This window comes from Felis catus, chromosome D3, assembly GCF_018350175.1.
Source record: "Felis catus isolate Fca126 chromosome D3, F.catus_Fca126_mat1.0, whole genome shotgun sequence".
Classification (NCBI taxonomy): domain Eukaryota; kingdom Metazoa; phylum Chordata; class Mammalia; order Carnivora; family Felidae; genus Felis; species Felis catus.
The window spans coordinates 89,316,571-89,329,568 of NC_058379.1; the positions used below are offsets into that span (position 1 = coordinate 89,316,571).

A 12,998-nucleotide genomic window follows, 5' to 3' on the forward strand; every position below is an offset into this window, starting at 1 on the left:
CCTTGCCCAAGTGTACCATCTGCTGGCTGGTGACCTGTGCATGAACAGATGGCATGATTGTTCTTGTGTCTGGTATCCAGTAGATATTCGCATGACAAGACTGCCAGGTAGAGGGGATAAATATAGGCTGTCTGTCGGTCCCCTCCTGTTTAGAGCTATCGCCTTCCAGTGATCACTTGATGGGGAAGAGAAAAAATACTTAGCCATGTACGTTCTGCACATGTTTTATAGGGGAAATTAAAGATTCTAATTTGAAGTGGTAAAGATCCAACCCTTTCTGAAAGGCCTAAATTCAACAAGGGATAAAAGAGAAGTGTATTCTTGCTTTAAAAAAATTAGTTTAATGAGCAGTAACAGCTGTGCCACAGAAATAGGTATACAGATTGTACTTAGATTATTCTTTAATTAAAAAGTATAGGGGCAGCTGGGTGGCTCAGTCAGTTGAGCGTCCGACTTAGACTCAGGTCACGATCTCACTGTTTTGAGTTCGAGCCCCACGTCAGGCTCTGTGCTGACAGCTCGGAGCCTGGAGCCTGCTTCGGATTCTGTGTCTCCCTCTCTCTCTGCCCCTCCCCTGCTCGCACTCTGTCTCTCTGTCTCTTTCTCTGTCAGTCTCTCTCTCTCTCAAAAATAAATAAACATTAAAAAATGTTGAGAATAATTTGCTGTAAACTATGGATTCTTTCATATAATTCAGCAGTCATTTCAAATCTGAATCCAGGAGCCTTTCCATTATTTACACCTGCCATTTTCCCTAATCTCTGCATTTCACTGAAGCCCAAAGCACAGTGCTCACGCCGGGCCCTGGGTGACAGGTTGAGGGGCTGATAATCCTCGTGAACATTTCCTCGGGCCGCACACTCACCTTGTGCCTCACAACAAAAGTGATTTCCCCTTCAGGCCCACCCAGTGGCTGAAACCCAACCGATAAGCGAGTCACAATAAAGTATTCCTGATGTGTAGCAGTGACAGGAGATAATCTTTCAGGATTTGTTTGTTTGCATTTTTATTGAACATTTTGCTGTTCAATAGGGTCCAGTGCAAGCAGATCTCTCCGACTGATTTCAGATTCCACAGCGGGATGTGACTTCCAGGTTCTGACCAAGTAATTGCTCATGAGGCTGGTTCTGTTGTGTCTTGAGGTCTTAGAAATGCTGGGCTGTGTTTTTTTAACTTTATTTTTTTATTAATGTTTGTTTCATTTCAAGTTGAGTTAAAGTAATTTTATTTGCAAATAGTGTTGAACATTAAGGAGTTCCAAGAAGTGTTATCACAAAACCAAAACTACATTCTTTGTCTCCTCATCTTCTACCTCGTTCTTCTCCCCAGAGGAAAGCACGTTCAACTTTGCCGCTATCTCCCCCCTCCCTGATATTTCCAAAAGATATATATAGCAATGCAAAAATGCTTTTCCGATGACTCAGTGTTACGCAATAGCAATCCAAAATTCTCAGAACTGAGAATTTTAGCACACTGGTATGCTCTTTTTCCGTCTTCAACCTTTCAATATAGTTTTATTTTTAATTAACCCCAAAGGAGTATCTATATAGCTGTACACACATAGCCGTTTATTTCTAATCGATATATATGTTGTGATTCTGTTTTCATTTTTACGCCACCTTGGATTGAAACTACAGTCGCTATGTGTGTCCTTTCGTCATTTTCGCTCATTTTCTGGGAATGTTTACTCAGTCTTTTTACACCCTTTGACAGTTGTGCAAAACCCGCTCAACATTATTTTCCCAAACATGCAGACACATCAGGAAATACATCAGTTCCATCCACTTCTCCCCCCGTCTCTATTTGCAACTCTCTGGACTGGTCACCTCTCGGCTTGCTGACCGGCTACTGGCCTGAACCGGGCTCTGCTGTCGCTGCTGAACTTACCCCCCATCCTGTGTTATAGTTTCTGTCCCCCCACCAGTCCGTCTTTCTCTTTCTCATCCCCCAATCCCTTTCATTTTGTGGAAATAACGTCTCTCCTGAGAAAACATGCAGAAGAAGTTAATCCCTAACACTTTTCACATAGCCACATTTTTGTATTCTGCCCTCAACTCTGGAAAGGCAATCTGTTTAACTATAGAAGTTGAGTGGCACCTGGGTGGCTCAGTTAAGCGTCCGACTTGATTTCGGCTCAGGTCATGAGCTCACGGTTGTGGGTTGGAGCCCCGCATTGCGCGCTACGCTGACAGCGTGGAGCCTACTTGGGATTCTCTCTCTCCCTCCCCCTCTCCCTGCCCCTCCCCTGCACAGGCTCATGTGCACACACTCTCTGCCTCTCTCAAAATAAATACATAAATATAGAAGTTTAGGTTGAAAATACGAATTTCAGAAGAGCTTTTCCTTCATCTTCCAGATTCCAGTGTCATCACCGAGAAGCCTGATGTCTTCCATGTGTTCCAGATTCTTTGATCATCCTCCTCTGGGGTTTTCTCAGAATTTTTCCTTATTATTGTTCTGAAATGTATGAGATGTAACCTGGGACAGGTCTTTTATTTTATTCATTGTGCTGGGCATTCAGTGGACTATCTCCCTCTGAAACGGGTCTTCATCGGCTCTAGGAATGCCCCCTGTGCTACTCTGTGGCTTATCCATACAGTTTCCTGCTTACTCTTCTTGGGGCTCCTCCGGCCAGATGCCAGACCACCTACATCAGTCTTCCGATTCTCCTTCCTTCGTCTCCAGTGTTCATTTCCATGTCTTTTTGTACCCAAACCTTAAGGCTTTCTTAAATATCATACTTAGGCTTTTATATATTTTGTATTTAGAAGAGCTCTTCTTTGCTATTTGATTATTTAAAGAACATCCACTTCTCTATTCATGAAGAGATTATCTTTCAACTTCTTGAGAATTTAACTATGGCCTCTCTGAAATAGTTCCCCGCTCCCTGTTTCCTTTGCACCCCCTTTTCTACTTATTTGTTCTTTCTTTTTTTTTAAAGAGAGAGGATGAGAGAGAGTGTGAGCAGGGGAAGGGGAGAGGGGCAGAGAGGGAGAGAGTGAGAATCTCAAGCAGGATCCACACTCAGCACAGAGCCTGAAGCAGGGCTCAATCCCACAACCCAGACACCATGACCTGAGCCGAAATCAAGAGTCGACGCTTAGTCAGGTACCCCCTTATTTGCTATTTCCTCTTGATTTAGCCTTTTCCTTCTAGCACTCCTTACCTTCTGACGATCCTTGTGTGTCTCTCTCTATTGGAGGGTGAAGCACCCAAATGCTGATTGGAAGTTCTCAGGGCAGGCAGAGCTGTAGACTGGTGGAAGGACAATGGAGAAGTTGGACCTATTTTTGTTGGGGATCCCCAGTTGGTGTTTCAGTTTCTCCAGAGAAAGATCTTCCTGTCCCTTATCTGGAGAGGCATCATCCAGGCTATAATCTGACACTGGGGGAGAGAGGAAGTGGAAAGGCTTTCATCCAAACTGCAGACCATACTTAACAACCTCGTGCCATTCAGCTCCTGTCACCTGCCCTTCTCTGTGCCTGACACTTGTGTCTGAAACTCTGCCCCCCCTACAATCCTGGTGCCATCATGTCCAACACTTGCCATTCTTGTCTTTCCAAAGTTGTGTGGCAAACCAGCTTTGTCTTACTCTTGCTTTTCATATCACCCCTCCACCCACTCAATTCCTTTTCATTTTCACTGATGGTGGACTTTGTGTTTTCTGGGGTTCTTTTCTTCTTGTATTTTGGGATGATTGTTAAGAAAGAGGAGAGAGATATCTCTACTGTCCCATATTGAAAGCTAAGGCAATGGAATTTTTATTTAGTTTTGCCTTTTTAAGCCAGCATAAAACTCATTATTAATCATATTCTACTATTTCTTTCTTCTCCTAAAGCAGCAAATACGTGGCATTCTTGATGTAAATATTGATTACATCAAAGCAGGTCCAACGTTGGGCTATGAATCACTTTGCTAATTGGAGCTACAGGAAAAATTCTTGACACTTGGTCTCTTAGGGAAGCTTGTTACCGTCAGAATAAAAAAGAGAATATGATATTTTTCTAGTGGATTTTTCCATAATGAGCATCCAGGAAATATCATTTCCTACTGACCACTAAACCTGTGTGAATAATTTGGGACCTGAATGTACTAGAATGTCAATTTAAAATAACCCGTTTCTGTAACAATATTTTCATACTTCTACTGGTGTCACATCAGATATACTGCTCTTTATATCTTATGATGTCTGAGAATCATGATTTCTGCTGAATCCAGGCAAAAGCTCCCATAACATGGCATGGGGTAGCATGGAACCAAGTGGATGATAATGTCCAGAGTTGACAGGGACCTGTTGAGATTTTTAGATTAACAACAAATAGTTTTTAATCATGTGTTTAATTTGAAAATCTGAGATGTAATCAGAGATTTATATTTCCGATTATAATTAGCACATTTCTTAGGGGAGACATATTTTTTAAATCTTGAATGGCCCATGTACCTCTAAGTCCTGTAACAGCAATGCTGTGCTATCTGGTCAGGAAAAAAATCAAACATAATTTATGTTGAGAGAGAAAGAAAAGGAGAGAGAGGAAAATTCATTGCAGCAAGTGAAATGGAGCTTCTTAAGCTTTGCTGCAAGAATCTTGACAAAATAATTCATATTTTAGCATTTCATAGGAAACATAAAGTTTTCTAACTTTTCTCCTTTCAGCCAGAAATCTGTGCAACTCCAAACACAGGAAAGATTTTAACTGAGAAGCATTTGCTACTTTTTACTTGTTTTCATACAAATTAAAATACTGTGATCACTGCAATTATTCTTGAGGTTTTCCTTTGTTATTAGGGAAAACAGGCTTTAATTGGAATGATGTAAAGATAATAAACAGTATATTGCGGGTATGGTTTCGTTAGTATTGTTACCTTTCCAATGTGCCCACCAACTTACTAAGATGTGAAAAGCTACGTCATGAGATAAAGGAATAACAGTTATGTCAAGGAGGCATAAAATAGCTAATTATATTTCAAAATGATAATTTCAATGTGTATTTTGACCTATAGCCTAAAAGTTTCTACCAAGCTTATCCCTTCAATATATACGGTTGATCCTTGAACAACATGGGGGTTGTGACGCCAACTTCCCCAAGCCGTCGAAAATCCATGTATAATTTTTTTACTTCCCAAAACTTCACTAATAGCCTACTGCTGACCAGAAGCCTTACCAATAAATAGTCAGTTAACATCGATTTTGTATGTTATGCGTATTATATACTATATTCTTACAATAAAGTAAGCCAGAGAAAAAATATTTCATTAAGAAAATTGTAAGGAAGAGGGAATACATTTACAGTGCTGTACTGTATTTACTGAAAAACATCCACATATAAGTGGGCCCGTGCAATTCAATCCATGCAGTTTGAGGGTCAACTGTAGCTTTTATTTTCTTTCCCTTCTACCTGCAACTACCACTGGAGAACTTGAACAAGAAATCAGGAAAACTGCAGTTCTCTAGATGGGGACATGTTGACTTGATCCCACACACGGGCAGGATCAGCTTCCCCTCCAGGTGGCATAAGAGGCCCCTCACGCTCCCCAACACCCACCTCTCAAAACTTGACACCATACCTACCCCCCTGGGTTACCAACCTGCAGAAACAATGCGGTGAGCTACTGTCACCTGCAAATAAAATATTTCCATGAATAAATGATACACAGGTGGGTAAATGTGAGCTGGTGACACCAAGATGTTCAAAGACAGATATCTGCATTTTTAACAAGCTCCCAAAAAGATTTTAGTGTGGATGGTCTGGAGAGCACTTCTGAGAAGCACTGGTCAGAGCACAGGAAATGGGGATGTGACAAAGGGGCGAGAAGAGTCAAAAGATGGGTGAGATGGCCAGGCACACGCGGAAAGAGGAGGAAAGCGATGGAGGAAGAGGGAAGGGTGGAAGTTTGACACAGGAGCAAAATACAATAGATGGGAATGGAGATGTCATAATAAAAATAAACAAAGTTAAATAATCCACAATGTTTTCTGGCTCAGCCTATCTGCAATTGTTCCTATAATATGCAATATTTTGACCTTAGAATTACATTACTGACCTCAAAGATATTAAACTGTATTTACTAACTAATCATACCAATGTGTGACCCATAAACCAGTCTTGAGCCAGTTTTCTCTTGTGGAATAATCTTCTCTCCTGAAGATACTTTTTTTAATCTTGTAGAATTAATGGCAAGTGGATGAAGTGAGTATCAAATTAAACAAAATTTCTAATGTCTCTCAATGTGTAAGTCAAAAAGAACTCAAACTTGGTCTTGATAGTTGCTCTTTTTTAAAAGTTTTTTTTGTTTATTTGTTTGAGAGAGAGAGAGAGAAAGAGAGAGAGAGAGCACGAGTTGGGGAGGGGGAGAGAGAGAGAGAGAGAAGGAGACACAGAATCGTAAGCAGGCTCCAGGCTCTGAGCTATCAGCAAAGAGCTCGACGCGGGGCTCGAACTCACAAACCATGAGATCATGACCTGAACCAAAGTCGGGCGCTTAATGGACTGAGCCACCCAGGCACCCCTTGATAGTTACTGTTTTTAAATCAGTCTTAATACACAAATTTCTACCTATTCCTAGGCTCATGGGATGTCAGTGTTGAAGATGAACCTGGGCCAGCTGCCATGACAGCAGCACTGCTGAGAAGAGGCTGAGGTGAGTGTTCCACATCCACACATCCTGTAGGTCCCCTGGGCCCCCTGAGCACTCATCCAGACCTAGCTAACTGGTCCGGATACTGCCTGACAATCACACAAAGATTCTGATTTCCCAGTAAGGAGCGGTGTGATGGTCAATGGTAGGTGTCACCTCGGCTAAGCCACGGCACCAGATATGTTGTCAAATACCAGTCCAGATGCTGCTGCTGTGAAACTGTTTCTTGGAAGAGATCAACATTTAATTCAGTGGATTTTGAATACAACAAATCTTTCTCCATAATGTGGGTGGGCCTCATCCCATCAGTGGAAGACCTTAAAAGGAAAGGACTGATCTCCCCCAAGGAAGATGGAATTCTGCCAGCAAATGGCTTTCAGACTCAAGTTGTGCCATCAAATCTTCCCTGGGTCCCCAGCCTGCCTGCCATCCTGCAGATCTTGAGTTCTACACATGTGGCAGTCTTCCTTCAAAGAGACACAAGTGATATCTGTTAGCAGCTCAAGTATGGCAGAAGCTGATGTCCACCAAGGTGCAAAAGACATCTGGTGCCAGGGTATAAACGGGAACCCTTGTTGAGTTGGCTGCCCCTTGACAAGTGGGTCAGAGCAGATTTACACAGTGTCTGGAAAAAGATAGAGAGCCTCCTCCCCAAGCCCTGACTGGCCTAGTGGGAGGTACTGACACCTACACCAAGGATGTGTCCATCAGAGAGAATTATCGCTATGAAGTAATGGAAACAGGAGAGTCAGAAAGATGGACCTCGGGGCTCCCCCTGACTCATTGAAAAGTTCCTGAGCATCACTTGATGACTGGCGCCGATGGGATCTGCAGACTCTCCCTCTGTCCTCACCGGGAAGCCTGTGGATTCTAACGTGGCCTCTGATAGGTCTGTCCAAGGAGAGAAGATGTGTAAGTCCACCCAAAAGACTGCCAGTTGTCTCTACGGGAATATTTATCATCAAGAATAAGTAAACTGGCATCTCCCATTTTAGCCATTATTCTGTGTACGTGTTATCATTATGAGTCAGCCCCTGAGAAATGGCCATCCCCTTTGCCTGGTGACACTGAACTCAGCACCCGGGTTTCCTTGAATCTGCACTGGCAACGTAACGCTGGGCTGTGCACCAATCTCTCTCTTTCCACAGAGACTAGTCAGATCATTCTAAAGTTTTTCTTGGGATTTGGACTGTTATAACCTTTTCTGAAGTTCAGGAACAATTAGACTGGTACAAGAGTTGGGGAACAAAATGGCAGCCTTATTTGTGGCATTGATGGATTGGAGGATGAAGCTCTAAGACCAAAACAGCTATGGGTATGGCCCTGGAGGGAAGCTCCCCATCTGAGGCACAGGAGGTGTCTCTGTGCTGCGTGGTGGGTCCTCCTTGCAAGAGGCCGCTGGAAGACAGGACAACACCTGCCGTGGGTGGGTGGGCTGCCATAGTGAACCAGGTCAGGCAGTTAAGTCAGTCCTTGTCTCATGGGGAAAAGACAGGGATGGGATGAAGACATGAAACACTGAAGATGTCTCCTCAGTGCTTCCCAGAGAAGCATAAAAAGCTCCTTTTTATGGTTCAAGGTAAAATAGGGGAGAAAGAAAAAGAAATTGTCCCCAGTACATGATAATTATCATTCTAGCCAATTTCCCATACATGTCAATCTCCAAAAAAAAAAAAAATCCACAATATTATTTTTAGATTAGTGAGTTACTTTTCTTTGAATGATTCGGAAGGTAGTTTGTATCTGCGATATCTCTTAAAGGCTTCATAATCATCCATAGCCATGTCTAAGTTCTATATTTCTATACCTTTATCTCACTTTTATAGCTTTTAAAGATTTTAGAAGCTTATAGTTCCAAATCTTTATCTAAATCCTTGTAAGTGCTATAAATTTTAAATATTTATCATTAACAGGCAATCCTCTGGATATAACTTAAGGGAGGGGGAAAAAGCTCTAACTTTCAAAAGAAAAAGAAAAAGTTAACTGAAAAATCCTAATAGGGCATGCGTTTGGTTCTTTATAATTAGATATATAGACGTTGAAAGCCCTACCTCTGTATTCCAGTTGAGGAAAATTGGGCCTCCATTTAGTTCCAGTTACAAGCGATAGTCCAGAAATAAAGCTAGATGCTCTGCTGTAGTGTAGCACTTTTGCCTTGCGTGGCTCATACACCCAGTATTGTAAAAAAGGAAATTAAGACGTCTATAAGAGCCACAAGTAAGCAAAAGAAGCCAAAAATATAGCTTACAGTAAGAAGAAGAGTCTGGATGGAACTAGAGGGTATTATGCTAAGTGATATAAGTCAGTCAAAGAATGACAGACATTGTATGTTTTCACTCATATGTGGATCCTGAGAAATTTAACAGAAGATCATGGGGGAGGGGAAGGGGGAAAAAAAAGTTACAGAGAGGGAGGGAGGCAAACCATAAGAGACTCTTAAGTACTGAGAACAAACTGAGGGTTGATGAGGGGTGGGGGAGAGGAGAAAGTGAGTGATGGGCTTTGAGGAGGGCACTTGTTGGGATGGGCACTGGGTGTTGTATGGAAACCGATTTGACAATAAGTTATATTTTCTAAAAAAGAGAGAGAGAATAGCAAGCACCAATAAATAAATAAATAAAATAAAATAAATGTTACATACCTTCATTGTCATATTCACAGTCAAGTGCTAAAAAGTAAAAGAATAAATATTAAACTAACAAAAATAAAAACCTAACAAAAAAAGAAGAAGAGTCTGCTATTTATAATAGGTTACTGCCATAGGTACTGCCATCGGTGGGAATAAAACCAGACTATAAAAAATAGAGGGAGAGAAAAGAAGGCTCAGCCCAAGCTTGAGCTTTGGGAACGTTTCCCATAACATCCCATCTCTGTCTTTCTTGACTTGTTATGACTGGTTGAGGGAGGGGTTCACTGTAAGAAAAGCTTTCTTTCATGCCAAGAAAAAAAAAGAAGAAATGTTCTCAGGGTCATCTTTAGCTTCACTAATTGGTATCTGTGAAGGCGTTTTATTCATTCATTCATAACATTCCATAAATTTAGTTTTAAAAGAAAGGACAAATTACAGGGGAAAGCAAAACATTTATTTTCAAAGCAAGATGAATCTCGAGAAAAATAATCAAATACATGAGGTTTGTCTTCAGCCCTATCTCCCCTGCTTCGTCTTTCAAGAGAGAGAAGCTCCCTGACCCACTGGTCAATGCCCTGTGCGTTTCCGCCTCGCCCCTATACAAAGTGCTTTAAGAGATGATATGAATGACGAATTCGGTCACCTAACGCCATGCGCAGTAAGACTAGGTGGCAGTAGAGTTACGTGCATTAACATAGTTGCGAGTGTTCACATCTAACCGGGGAAAAAGCCTCAATCAAAGAAGGAGGTGATGGCGGCACTTCCAGAAGCCAGTAGAGCGAGAACGATTTTGCAAGACAGACTCTCAGAAAACCTCAAAACACGGTGTATAGACACATGCTCCGTCTTGAGGATATAGGTAATATTTATTAATGAAACCATTGTTTATTTCAACTGTAGAGCATAATACAGTTTCCTCTAATTAAAGGCTAAAAGCCAACAAATAACTCGGGTCCATAAGGGTCTGCTATTCCCAATGAAGAACCTTTCATCTGAAAAAAGCATAGAAAACAGAAAACAATTTTTCCCCTAGTAGCCATTGTAATTGATTCCTGGCATGAGAACATCTGCTATAGATTATGTGCAGACATTTTTGTGATGTTAATGTGGTCAGAAATAACCAAAAGGCATTTAAGCAGATGAAGACATGTTATTTCCATTTCAAATAGGGATTTAATTCTAGGCGAACCACTGAACAACAACAACAACAACAAAGGCTTATATTTATGTTGACCAATTATAGATTCATTTGTAGAAACTGGGAAATGAAAAAGAGGAGCCAGCAGATGAATTAGCTACCATAATTGTAATGCCTTGTGGGGAGATTGAGGAGAGAAGGTTAAATGGCATTTGGTTTCAACCCTAAAATAACTATAACCTTTCCCTTTAAAAAGCCTTAAACTCAATGACATAACAGCCTATTGAAATTCCACCTCTCCAGGCCAGGTTTTGAGTGCCGTCCCTTTTAACCTTCGTGAGATTGATAGATCAACGCAATGATCTATGGGGAGAAACGTTGGGAAGTGGTGAGAAATCACTTCACCTTGCATACAGTGGCAATCCCGAGAGACCCACCTGGGTGCTGTGCAGTTAATCACAGCACCCCACCCCAGCTGGCTGGATTTATAATGGCAGTTCTCATCCCCTAGCTGAGCCCCCCCATCTCTCACCTTTTTTATTACTTGGGAGAATTGTATCAGAAGGACGTCAAGATTCACATTTTCATTTGATTTAAGAGTATGTGGAATAAGTCACTAGAAAGAAAAAGATGATTGAAGATTGATGCAATATTTTTGATAAGTTGCTGCTGTAAAACGTCACTCTGACCCAAACAACACTAGGGGAACAGGGAAATGTGAAGGATTGAAATTCCAATCCATGTCAGAATTTTTGAGACATCAGTTTTCCCATACTCTATTCCCATCCTTTAATAACAAGAATTAATGAATGCAAAAATTGCCCTATTACTAGAGAATGTTTAACCCAGCCCATATGCTATTTGTATTTTCTATTTGAATTATTACACTATTCAGGATTGGATGAGAAAAATCCTATCTCTGTTGATATGCTGATCCCCTCTCCTTTCCAATTCAATAAATAGGATCTCAGTGTCTTAAACAAAAGTGTAAACCTCATGTTTAAAAGGGGTAAAGGCCATTCATTAATAAAGGACATTCTAAGATTCTTCCCCTCTGAGCAAAAGGCACAGGCACCCATGCGTAACATTCTACACATAATATTTCACTTTCAACAATTTTTAACATCAACGTTGATCAGCAAATTCTCTTCTCCATATTGCCTACCTTTAGTTCTACATATGTGACCCATCTTTCCCTAAATGGCTCCTGTTTCTCCTTGTGGAGTTCACCTCAAACATCCATCCTTGACTGGCTTTAAGTCTCTTCTAATGCACTTAATCCACCTGACATAACAACAAACACCTCATTATATGCATACTGGCTTCTAATGCAGCTGTAACGAATTAGCACACAACCTAAAACAATGTGAATTTATTATCTTGCAACTTCTGTAGGTCAGAAGTTTGCACAGACTTGGCTGGGTCCTGTGCCCAAAGGTCTCACAAGGCTGAGACCTTCTACAAACAGCATACAGTTGGATCTTGTTTTGTTTTATTTACCCAGTGTGATCGGACTGTTTAGTTCATTCATATTTAATGTTATTATTAATACAGTTGGGTTTATGGGGGAACCTGGGTGGCTCAGTTGGTTAGGCAACTGACTTCAGCTCAGGTCATGATCTCACTATTTGTGGGTTTGAGCCCGCGTCGGGCTCTGTGCTGACAGCTCGGAGCCTGGAGCCTGCTTCAGATTCTGTGTCTCCCCTTCTCTCTACCCCTCCCCTGCTCACGCTGTGTCTCTCTGTCTCTCAATAATAAATAAACATTAAAACAATTTTTTTAAAAAATATATAGTTGGGTTTATGTATGCCATTTTACTTTTTGTTTTCTACATGTCTCATGAAATGAGTCTTTGTGTTCCAGATGGCGGATTATTGTAGCCAGAATGACCCTCCAAAAATGTCCAGATTCTAATTCTAGAGACCTGTGAGTACATTTTGCCCCATGGCAAAAGGGACTTTGCAGATGTAATTACAGTCATGAAAATAAGAAGATTATCCTGGATTATCCAGGTGGACCTACTCTAATCACACAGGCCCTGGAGTCAGAGGTATACTGTAGAAGGGGAAGTCAGAGAGACTTGAAGTGTGAAGGACTGAGCCCACCTTTGCTGGAGGGGCTATATGGAAAGCATGAGTAGGAATGTGGGTAGCACCTAGAAGCAAACACCAGCCCCTGGATGACAGTCAGTTAAGGAACTGGGACCCCAGTCCTACATATGCAAGAAACTGAATTTAACCAACAACATGAATGAACTCTGATTCTTTTCCAGAGCCTCAACAGAAGCTGTAAGATAATAAATTCACAGAAGACACACAGTAGATTCAAAGATACAAATAGGCTGAAAGTAAAAGGATGGAAAAGAGATATACCATGTGAACAGCAGCTTTAAGTAATCTGGAACGGCTATACTAATATCAAACAAAATAGACTTTAAGTAAAAATGTTACTAGAGATAATGAGATAAATTATATAATGATAGAGGAGCAATCCATAAAAAGTTATAAGAATATAAACATAAATGCATCTAATAAGAGTGTCCCAAAATTCATGAAGCAAAAGCTAATAGAATTGAAGGTAGCAATAAACAATTTT

At 41.1% G+C, this 12,998-nt stretch overlaps 1 long non-coding RNA gene across 2 annotated transcripts in view; it reads right to left on the minus strand.

Annotated features, from left to right (window-relative positions):
• LOC111557348 overlaps positions 1 to 12,998 on the minus strand; it is a 194,849-nt gene that overhangs the window by 57,886 nt on the left and 123,965 nt on the right. Inside the window, exons 4-7 of one of the 2 annotated variants that reach the window (XR_006587642.1) lie at positions 10,936 to 11,019; positions 9,278 to 9,304; positions 5,587 to 5,617; positions 3,167 to 3,384 (exon numbers count right to left, since the gene is read on the minus strand). This is a non-coding gene — a long non-coding RNA (uncharacterized LOC111557348). The remainder of the gene's footprint in view (positions 1 to 3,166; positions 3,385 to 5,586; positions 5,618 to 9,277; positions 9,305 to 10,935; positions 11,020 to 12,998) is intronic. The other variant, XR_002737398.2, reaches the window with a different exon arrangement.